Genomic DNA, 11,629 nt, shown 5'->3' with positions numbered 1-11,629 from the left:
AAATACACAAGTCTGAAAAAAAAAAGGCATGAAAAAACCACCCCTTATTTAGCAATGGGAGCTTTTTGTGAAAACAAAAGCAAGAATTAAAAAGCTTCCTCCAAAACTAAAAGTGGTTTTCATACTAGAAGATGGGGAAGCTCTGATGTTGTTGTATCAGTTGATTAGTGCATTATTTTTATAGAACCTAAAAGTAAAAGATTTTTAAAAATTTTGATGATGGAGAATTTTGATAAATCCTGATGTTGACTTACTGAAGTTGGTAAATGTGTTTTATATAGCGAAGACTTTTCTAATTCTAGGAAACAGTGATGAGTCACTATTGATTGAAAAAAGGTGGATCATTTTTAAGATTATTCATAGACAAATTCTGACTTGTTTTGGGTAATGTCAACAATGCTAGATGAACCACATCTATGGGACAAATCATGATGCTTTGTAAAGGTACTAATTTCCATAGTAATTGTTGTTCAGACAAGTAAAGGAGTCCAAAAGCCCTTTTCTTGTTTTTGAATTTCTATTATGAAAGCAAGGATTAGTAGGATAATCAATGATTGTATTGTTAGAGGAGTTCAGTAAAAGAGTCACTTCTTTTCTAACTCCTCCATAGGGGTCCCTGTTCTCAGTGTGATGGTTAACTGCAAGCATCTTTTTTTTTAACTGCAAGCATCTTAATCTTTATCAGTAAGGTTCTAGAAGAGCCTCTCAGGAAACATCCATATGAGGTTTCTGTCAGAAAGCACTTCTAGGCTTCATCAATAGTGACTGGGTTGAATACACATGGGGGAGCCAAGGCTGCGGTCGCATATGTGGCAGAGGATGGCATTGTCAACCATCAGTAGGAGAAGCCCTGGGTCCTGTATAGGCTCATTTCCCCAGTGTAGGTAAAATGCCAGGTTGTTGAGGTGGGATTGGGTGGGTGGGAGGGGGGAGCATCCTCATAGAAGTAGGGGGACGAGGATAGGGGAGGGGTAAACTGGGAAAGGGGATAACATTTGAAATGTAAATACATAAACTATCCAATAATAAAAAATATAATTCACTTTTAAGAAAAAAGAGAGAAAATATCATCCCGAGTGAGGTGATCCAATCACAAAAGAGCACATATGATATGCACTCACTGATAAGTGGATATTAGCCCCAAAGCTCAGAATACCCAAGATAAAATTTATAGACTGTATGAAGCTTAAGATGAATGAAGACCAAAGTATTGAAGCTTTAGTCCTTCTTAGAAGGGGAACAACATATTCACTGGAGGAAAGTGTGGAGCAGAGACTGAAAGAAAGGCCATCCAGAGACTCCCACACCTGGAGATCCATCCCACATACAGTCACCAAAACCAGACACTATTGTTGATGCCAGAAAGTGCTTGCTGACAGAAAACTGATATAGCTGTCTCCTGAGAGGCTCTGTCAGAGCTTGACAAATACAGAGGCAGATACTCACAGTTATTGGTCTGAGAACGGGGTATCAAATGGAGGAGTTAGAGAAATGACTGAAGAAGCTAAAGGGGTTTGCAACCTCATAGGAAGAACAAGAATATCAAACAGACACCCCAGATCTCCCAAGGACAAAACCACCATCCAAAGAGTACACACGGCACAACCTATGGCCCCAGCTGCATATGAAGCTGAGGATAGCCTTGTTGAGCATCAGTGGGAGGAGAGGCTCTTGGTCCTGTGAAGACTTAATACCCCAGTGTAGGGGAATGTCAGGACGGGAGGTGGAAGGGAGTTGGTGGTTGGGTGGGGGAGCACCCCTATAGAAGCAGAGGGAGGGGGGAAGTGATAGGGGTTCCAGAGAAGAAACCAGGAAAGAAATAACATTTGAAATATTAAAAAAAATCCAATAAAAGTATGAAAAAGGAAAAAAAATACTTGTCTTAAAGCAGGTGGACCACAAGCTGATGATGAATAGATCCTCCCCCTTCACAGCCTTCTTTTTGATCTTCTAGTATGTATGGCTTCTCCTACTTCATTCTCATTGCAATATGCATATGCACAGTTCATATCGTGATACCTAGTATCAATAGCTGCCTTCACACCTTTGACTTGGTTTGGGGGAGACTTCCAGGTGCCCAGAACCACAATAGGCATCTTGACTTTGGTACTGAGCTCCATGAAGTTTGCCATGGTTGCTGCCAAAATCTTTGTGAGAGTAAAAAAAGCCTTTCCAAAGACCCTCACGGATCTGAAGCTGGACTATTTGTACCTCTATCTTATTTACTTCAGCAGAGAAAGGGGTTATTCTCCAAAGATGATCAAGGCAATATCATCACCAGTAAAACAATGTTCTTGGAAGCCTGGGAGAACATGGTGAACCAGGGGCTGGTGAAAGCTCTGGGGGTCTCTAACTTCAACCACTTCCATATTGAAAGGCTTCTGAACAAGCCTGGAGTGAAACATATGCCTGTGACCAACCAGGTTGAATGCCACCCTTACTTCACCCCGGAAAAACTGATCCAGTCACTCCAAAAGCATCACAGTCACAGCCTACAATCCCCTGGTCTACTCTCACAGGCCATGTGCCAAGTCAGAGGACCCTTCACTATTAGAGGACCCCAAAATAAAAGAGATTGCCAAACAGCACAAGAACACCTCAGCCCAGTTTCTGATTCCGTTCCACATCCAGAGGAATGTGGTGGTGATCCTGAAGTCTGTGATACCAATGTTTATACATGAGAACATTTAGGTCTTTCATTTCCAGTAGAGTGACGAGTAGATGGTTACTGTTCTTAGCTTCAACAGAAACTGGAGGGCCTGCCTGCTGCCTGAGACAGTAAACATGGAAGAATATCCATATGACGCAGAATATTGAAGCTGAAGCAGCTCATGAGGTTGCATACCTCACTCCTGCAGTCTGTTTTAATCCCAGCCTGCCTGACATCATGCTGTAGGCAAGGCTATGCTTAAATCCCCACACTGAATCAGGAACAGACTGCTGCAAGCAAGTGTGACTCGGAGAAGTGAATGGACATCTCATTCACTAACTTGATCTGACCAACTCTTTGTCAAAAACCAGGAACTCTGGTAACATTTTTTTTATTGGATTTTTTAAAATTTACATTTTTTTATTAACTTGAATATTTCTTATTTACATTTTGAGTGTTATTCCCTTTCCCGGTTTCTGGGCCAACATCCTCCTAATCCCTCCCCCTCCCCTTCTTTATGGGTGTCCCCCTCCCCATCCTCCCCCCATTGCCACCCTCCCCCCATAGTCTAGTTCACTGGGGGTTCAGTCTTGGCAGGACCCAGGGCTTCCCCTTCCACTGGTGCTCTTACTAGGATATTCATTGCTACCTATGAGGTCAGAGTCCAGGGTCAGTCCATGTATAGTCTTTAGGTAGTGGCTTAGTCCCTGGAAGCTCTGGTTGCTTGGCATTGTTGTTCATATGGGGTCTCGAGCCCCTTCAAGCTCTTCCAGTTCTTTCTCTGATTCCTTCAACGGGGGTCCTGTTCTCTGGTAACATTTGAGGGTATACCAATAATAAAATCATAACATTAACAAACGTAAAAAACTTGTCTTAACAAAAATATTAAAATGTAAATAAATATGACTTCCTGGACTTGAGAGAGAATGCCTATCATAAAGCTAAAAACATCATAGTTAATATGGAAGTTTGATTAACATTTGCAATATGAGTATTCACAAAACATGAATACTCATTATCTCCATAATATTTCCTGAAAAACTTAGCAAGTATAATAGTACATTCTAAGCCAAAGAGTACTGACATTAGAGAGCAAGAGAAATTTATAACAGTTTATGGACAATTTGAACCTAAGAGAACAAATCTAATTAGAAATCCATTAAGGTGGTCACATGCATAATCATAATTCATAAGTCCCCAAAGTTATGCTAGGCATCAAAAATCACAAGTCTGAAAGTTTTATGGACTCAAACCATGTGTCAATAGATATTTCTTGAATGAACAACCATAAAAAATTACTATGAAAAGCAAGCCCCTCTTAAAATATCAATAAAGCAATATTTTAAAATCTTTTACAGAGGTACCTGTGGTTCAGGCCTGTAGTATCATGAACACAGGAGAGCAAACCAAGAAAATTGCGGATTGGGGTCTTTCTGAGCTACAAAGTGACATCAGTCTCAACCTAGATAACTCAGTGAAACCAAGTCACAAAACAGAAAGTGAAAGGAAGGCTGGAGATATACACAGCTCAGTGATGAAGACCACTGGAAATCATAGGCGAAGTCTCAGGCTCAATCCTTGCTCAAAACTCAACCTCTTAGGAAGCATATTTACAAGAAATGTTCAGAATCCATCTTAGGGAAAACTATGAATGGCATAAAAGAAAAATCTAAATATTTATACCTAATTATGAATTTAAGAATCAACTTAATTCTTTTTTTTTCTTTTTTTCAGAGCTGGGGACCGAACCCAGGGCCTTGTGCTTGCTAGGCAAGCGCTCTACCTCTGAGCTAAATCCCCAACCCCAAGAATCAACTTAATTCTTGAATCCAATGTTAATGAACCTTTTAAGGTAGTCAATCATGCATGACAAACAAGTTTTCATGCCCCCATTTAATATGAAAAACCTAAGAATAGCCAAGTGATAGTGAGAGAAGAAAAAACTAAGAATAGTTTCCCCATACTAGACTGAAAATATTCTTTTACAGCGAGTTTTGAAGCAACATGTTACATTCCTGAAGCAAACGCTTCTACATGATGTATTCTTGCAGTTAGCTCTTCTCTTGAGGAGCTTGATAAAAAAAGCTCTTTAACCATTGAAAGAAATTTGACATATTAAATATTATAACTGCTTAATGCTAACATCCCTCAAGGAAATTCTGAAGGGCTTAAGCAATAGACAAAGAACACATACATCTATAGATATACACGTTATTTCACTTAAAACAATTTATATCTAGTTCCATGAAAGTGGTCAAATATAGAACTGCATTGAATCTAAACGTTCATCAAAACTGTAAAAGAAACAAGAATAAAGGCAAGTGACTTATTTTGAAAATAATTTGCAAGCCAGGTAACAGAATAAATCACTGCAACGTTAAAAGTTGGGGAACACTTGTTACTATCACTAAGCAAAAGATAACGAACTCACTGGAAGACAACATATGCTGTGAATAAATTAGACAAAAAATAGAATGATCTCACAGTCATTCATAAAATCCTTTACTTAAATACTTATAGTAATAGTATTAATTTTATTTGAAAACTATAACTTGCAAGTGTGCCATCCATTCACTATGTAGAAGTAATAATTAACCATGTAGCAGATACCAGCCAGCCACTCATCCAGTCTATTGGAAAGCTTCACCGAGGCCAGTAATAGACAATATCCCTCAAAGGATAAAGAAAAAGAAAAAGACAGATTGCTGCTGAGAAAAAACAAATTTGTCTTCTGGATTTTATATTCATACCCATACATATGTGTGTACTCCTGCATCTGTACACACACACACACACACACACACACACACACACACACAATACCCATTTACCAATAACAGAGATAGAGAATAGATTACTGTTTAGAAGTAAGAATTTTCTGATTTTGTTAATATCTGCCATCTTGTACTTCTTTGCTTATCCAAGAAGCATTTCCTGTTTCTTCCACTTGTCAGACAATGTATTACTTATGTGTTGAGTACTGCTAGCATATTAGTCACTGTTCTCTAAAGGAACAGAATTGATAGAATGAACAAACAAACACACACACACACACACACACACACACATACACACAATGAAGTGATGAAGTGATGAAGCTTATCTGGGAGGGTGAGTTCCAGGATCTTGGCAGGTGGTGAGTGTCCAGAGAAGTAGCCTCTCAAAGTGGTTTTCAGTGAAACAGCTCTTTTATTGGGAGTAACAAGGGGTATATAAACCTTGAGAATGGGCAGGGGTTTTTAAGGTGAGTGTTCATTATTTGCTGTGGCTGAGGTGCTGGGAATGCTTCATTTGCATGAAGAGAAATTCCAAGTGCTTGCTGGACATGACCTTATATGGAGAGAGGCCACAGTGCTGCTACTTAACTACCTCAAGAATGGTGGAGGTGGAGGTTGAAAGACCTATGTAAGCTGAGACATGCAGGACAAGAGCAAAGAAGATTGTTGGGCTCCTGCTGGTCTCAGAACAAGATTTTCTGGATTTGGACACAGGAAAGGCCAAGAATCAGGTAGTTGTCCAGTCCATGAGACCATATGCTTCAGCAGTCTGAGTATATTTCTGGAGTCCAAGAGAATTCCTAGAGAGCTGCTGGTCTTCTGTTTATGTTAGAATTCCAAAGAATTGTGTTCTAATACAAGTCAAGGGATGTTCCAGCAGCAGGATAGATGAAGTTATCAGTGAACTGAGGGTAAGCAGGTGAAAAGCGAATGCTTTCTTCTTCTACGTACTTTATGTGAACTTGCACCAGAAGGCATAGATTAGATAGAATGGATCTTTCCAAATCAAACACTCTATTCAAGAAACTCCTCCACAGGCATTCTAAGATACCTGAGTTTCAGTTGGTTCCACTTGTAGTTGCGGTAGTCAGGTTGACAACTGAGATTGGCTGTCACGCCCACCTGAAAATGTGTTCCTTACTGGACCTATGTCCTAATAGACATAAACAGTAAACATATGAGTATATGTTTGCTATTTCACATGTGTGGATATGTGATAGATCAAAAAGTAAAAGGGAAATTAGTACAGAGCAAAGAGACTTCAGGAGTATGTTAATGTTAGGATGATGCCATCTGACACAGGCATGGCAGAGATGAGCCATTTGATACCTAGATGGGAAGGAAGACTGAGCATCAGGCATAAGATGCACCTGAGCCTGGGAGTATTTAGCGAGCATAAAGAAGCCATAATGGTAAGAAAAGAGAAAGAAGGTGGGAAAATAATAGCAAAGCAGACTTAAAAAAATAGGAAATGGAGTAGACATATCATACAGGATTTTGACTTTCACAGCAACTCTTTTGTAGTACTTTTAACAAGGCAATGCCACGATTTTTAAACATCTTTCTGATTATACTCAACAGCAGAACAAACTTTAATGGGCTAGCATAGTTGGGAACTATTCCAGGTCAGGACTTTTCCAATATTCCCAAAGACAGGGGCTACTACAATGTTAGTGGTGGGCATAGTGAGAAATGGTAGATTCTGAGTATGTATTTGCTGTAGAGATAATAGAATTTCCTAGAATTTTGCATGTTGAGAAAGAGTAAAGGGAAATCAGAGGTAACTTCATGATGTTTGAGACCTGAAGATGTCAGAATGTAAATTTTCCATCCATCAAGCCATATTGTCTGATTCCTTGTGACTTTCTAGCGTTATTTCTTCTTCAACCTTCACCCAGCCTGCTGCAGTCTAAAAAGGCCTTCGCTGATCCTGAGAAGAAACACCAGTCACTTGCTGGTTTTAAAACTTTGGAATCCTTTTCCCACAAATGTCTGTGTGACAACTCTCATTCCTTTCAAGTTTTCCTTAAGTGTAACTCTTCTGAGCTCACTTTGATGATTTAACACCTTGCCAGAATGCTTTAAGCCTCCTGACTGCGGGTTTTCTCCGCTAACACTCACTACCATGAAGCATACTATATCCTGGCCTATGAATCCGTACATCATTTTATTTTCAGTTTGTTCCTGCTAATATTTAATCTTTACACGGACAGAGAGATCTTTTTCAAAAATGATGCGTGTACAGACAATAGCCCATACAAATTTCTTGAATAAATGGATATAGTTAATTAATATTCCCATTTTTGCCAAGATTTGATATTTCCTAGGTCCAAGAACATTTTGCTATACTCTCAGTGAAGTAAAACTTTGCGTTTCTGTATACTTCTCTGGGCTAGGAAAGAATACGCCAGAATCTGCTTCTCAGCATTTACAAAATCTTTTTTTCCATTTATTTATTTATTTATTTATTTATTTATTTATTTATTCATTCATTCATTCACTCATTTTACATCTCCATTTTCCCTATCTTCTCTTCCTAGTTCTCCCTCAAACTGCCTCTCTTCCCACCCCTCTCCACCTCCAAGAAGGGGGAGGGCCCAACTGGGTACAACTCACCCTGGCATCTCCCATGTCACTGCAGTACCATGCACAGCCTCTCCCACTAAGGCCAGATAAGGTGGACCAGTGAAGGTAAAAGGATACATAGACAGGCAACAGAGTCAGGGTAAGCCTAGTTGAGGAACCTACATGAAGATCAAATTGCACACCTCCTACATATATGCAGGGGACCTAGGTCTAGCCCATGCTCATTTTTTTGATTGGTGGCTAAGGCTCTGGAAGTCCCCAAAAGTTCAGGTTAGTTGACTCTGATGGCCTTCTTGTGCAGTCCCTGTCCCCTCTGAGTTCCTCATTCCTTCTTCCAACTGTTCTATAAGCCTTCCCAAGCTCCATCTAATGTGCACCTGTGGGTCTCTGCTGGGTGGAGCTTCTCGGAGAACAGTTATACTAGATTCCTGTCTGTGACTCCAGGTTGATAGATATAAACACAGCCTGAGGCTCCAAGCATTTGCCTAATCTTTTTTTTTGTTACTTTTTTTTTAATTAACTTGAGTATTTCTTATTTACATTTTGAGTGTTATTCCCTTTCCCGGTTTCCAGACCAACGTCCCCGTCCCCCTAACCCCTCCCCCTCCCCTTCTTTATGGGTATTCCCCTCCCCACCCTCCCCCGATTGCCGCCCTCCCCCCCAACAATCATGTTCACTGGGGGTTCAGACTTAGCAGGACCCAGGGCTTCCCCTTCCACTGATGATCTTACTAGGATATTCATTGCTATCTATGAGGTTGGAGCCCAAGGTCAGTTCATGTATAGTCTTTAGGTAGTGGCTTAGTCCCTGGAAGCTCTGGTTGCTTGGCATTGTTGCTCATATGGGGTCTCGAGCCCCTTCAAGCTCTTCCAGTCCTTTCTCTGATTCCTTCAATGGGTGTCCCCTTCTCAGTTCAGTGGATTGATGCTGGCATTCGCCTCTGTATTTGCTGTATTCTGGCTGTGTCTCTCAGGAGAGATCTACATCCGGCTCCTGTCTGCCTGCACTTCTTTGCTTCATCCATCTTGTCTAATTGGTGGCTGTATATATATGGGCCACATGTGGGGCAGGCTCTGAATGGGTGTTCCTTCTGCCTCTGTTTTAATCTTTGCCTCTCTATTCCCTGCCAAGGGTATTCTTGTTCTCCTTTTAAAGAAGGAGTGAAGCATTCACATTTTGATCATCCGTCTTGAGTTTCATTTGTTCTAGGCATCTAGGGTAATTCAAGCATTTGGGCTAATAGCCACTTATCAATGAGTGCATACCATGTGTGTTTTTCTGTGATTGGGTAACCTCACTCAGGATGATATTTTCCAGTTCCAACCATTTGTCTTTGAATTTCATAAAGGCATTTTTTTGATAGCTGAGTAATATTCCATTGTGTAGATGTACCACATTTTCTGTATCCATTCCTCTGTTGAAGGGCATCTGGGTTCTTTCCAGCTTCTGACTACTAAAAATAAGGCTGCGATGAACATAGTGGAGCACGTGTCTTTGTTATATGTTGGGGCATCTTTTGGGTATATGCCCAAGAGAGGTATAGCTGGGTCCTCAGGTAGTTCAATGTCCAATCTTCTGAGGAACCTCCAGACTGATTTCCAGATTGGGGTCTGCAATCCCACCAACAATGGAGGAGTGTTCCTCTTTCTCCACATCCTCGCCAGCATTTGCTGTCACTTGAGTTTTTGATCTTACCCATTCTGACTGGTGTGAGGTGAAATCTCAGGGTTGTTTTGATTTGCATTTCCCTTATGATTAAAGATGTTGAACATTTCTTTAGGTGTTTCTCAGCCATTCAGCATTCCTCAGCTGTGAATTCTTTGTTTAGCTCTGAACCCCATTTTTAATAGGGTTATTTGTCTCCCTGCGGTCTAACTTCTTGAGTTCTTTGTATAATTTGGATATAAAGCCTCTATCTGTTGTAGGATTGGTAAAGATCTTTTCCCAATCTGTTGGTTGCCGTTTTGTCCTAACCACAGTGTCCTTTGCCTTACAGAAGCTTTGCAGTTTTATGAGATCCCATTTGTCGATTCTTGATCTTAGAGCATAAGCCATTGGTGTTTTGTTCAGGAAATTTTTTCCAGTGCCCATGTGTTCCAGATGCTTCCCTAGTTTTTCTTCTATTAGTTTGAGTGTATCTGGTTTGATGTGGAGGTCCTTGATCCACTTGGCCTTAAGCTTTGTACAGGGTGATAAGCATGGATCAATCTGCATTCTTCTACATGTTGACCTCCAGTTGAACCAGCACTATTTGCTGGCATTTGCCTAATCTTAATCCTTTGCCTTCATTCTGAGCGGTAGGTAACTAACATTTTGATGTTGTAAGTTATAAATCATTAGTTTATCCGGGATCTCACTGCTATCATAGCTTTCAGTTTTCTGGGACATACTAAACTAGATTACATTCACTCACCTGTATGCTCACTTTCAGAATTTTTTTAGTTATGACTTTTCTTGTTTTCTTCATCTTTCTGAAGGTCTCTCACAAATTCTTTACTATTATTTTATCAGTGGTTGAGCACACAGTGATGATATGAGTCAGTTAAATTTTCTATCTCTACATGTGAGCTCATTGTCGTACTACATATAGACTTGTGACTGGGAGTAAGGAAAAGCTTCTATGACTAACAATTAACCAAAACAAATATCTACCTTTATGCAAAGAATGTGAATTAACTATGCAAAGAGTGTGAATAGAGTTTAATAAGTTGTTCAATATATTAATCCAAGCTATTTGTAGGAAAATCTGGGATGAGAGAGAGAGATTTCCTTTACAAATAGTGATAAGCAAACATGTAATTGTTTAGTACCTGCTTTTAGTAAGTCAAAACTCTATAAGTGCTTTAAGCTATTATTGGTATTATATTTGACATCTTACTTTTACATTTATATATTTGGCCCATTGTGTTTACTTTTGTATGTCATGGCTACTAATTCTAGTTCTCAAATACAGGAATGAATAATTTTCTTTATTTTGTAACTGGACAATATTTCACATTAAGCCTTTGTATTATGTTTTACAAACTATTTTTACAATTCATGTTTTTCACCTTCTTATTTATTGTTCTGAAGATATCCAAACAATCTAGGTCAATTGTATCTACTCATTCTGCCTCATGCATGATTACCATGTATTTGGGTCTATTCAGAGCCTATTCCATGCCTTCCACTCTGATAAACATAAGAGCTATTCTAAGAAATTCTAACACTCTAGAGTCTGATGGAATCAGCCTCTGTATCCCTCTCAGGAATATTGGGTGCTTCTATCACCATGACATCACACTGTAGTATGGAAACTCTAGCAGGACTGTCTCAAGCACAATAAGTAAACAAAAAATTAGAGACAACTTCTCTGTTCCACTAGACTACATCCTGTCCAGGCATTTCTAAATGCTGCTCCGTTTGAGTCTGTGAGTTGACAGAAGGCAGGAGGTATGAGCTTCGCAGGATCATTGACATGTCAGCTCTCATTGCCTTTCTTCTGGATCTCCTCCTCCCTCAGTCTAAAGAGGCTCCTCTGAATTTTAGTCAGAGAGGATTTCCTTTGAGCTATCATCTCTTTTATTGTATGATAAAATTGGACTTCTGAAATTTCTAGTGGAAAAACACCCTCTC

At 39.8% G+C, this 11,629-nt stretch overlaps 1 pseudogene; it reads left to right on the top strand.

Annotated features, from left to right (window-relative positions):
• The first annotated feature begins 2,118 nt into the window (after nt 1-2,118).
• On the top strand, nt 2,119-2,817 carry Akr1b8-ps5 (aldo-keto reductase family 1, member B8, pseudogene 5; annotated as a pseudogene).
• Nucleotides 2,818-11,629: the final 8,812 nt, after the last annotated feature.

This window comes from Rattus norvegicus, chromosome X (genome assembly GCF_021556685.1).
Source record: "Rattus norvegicus strain SHRSP/BbbUtx chromosome X, alternate assembly SHRSP_T2T, whole genome shotgun sequence".
Classification (NCBI taxonomy): Eukaryota; Metazoa; Chordata; class Mammalia; order Rodentia; family Muridae; genus Rattus; species Rattus norvegicus.
This window is presented reverse-complemented; position numbering and strand designations above follow the sequence as displayed.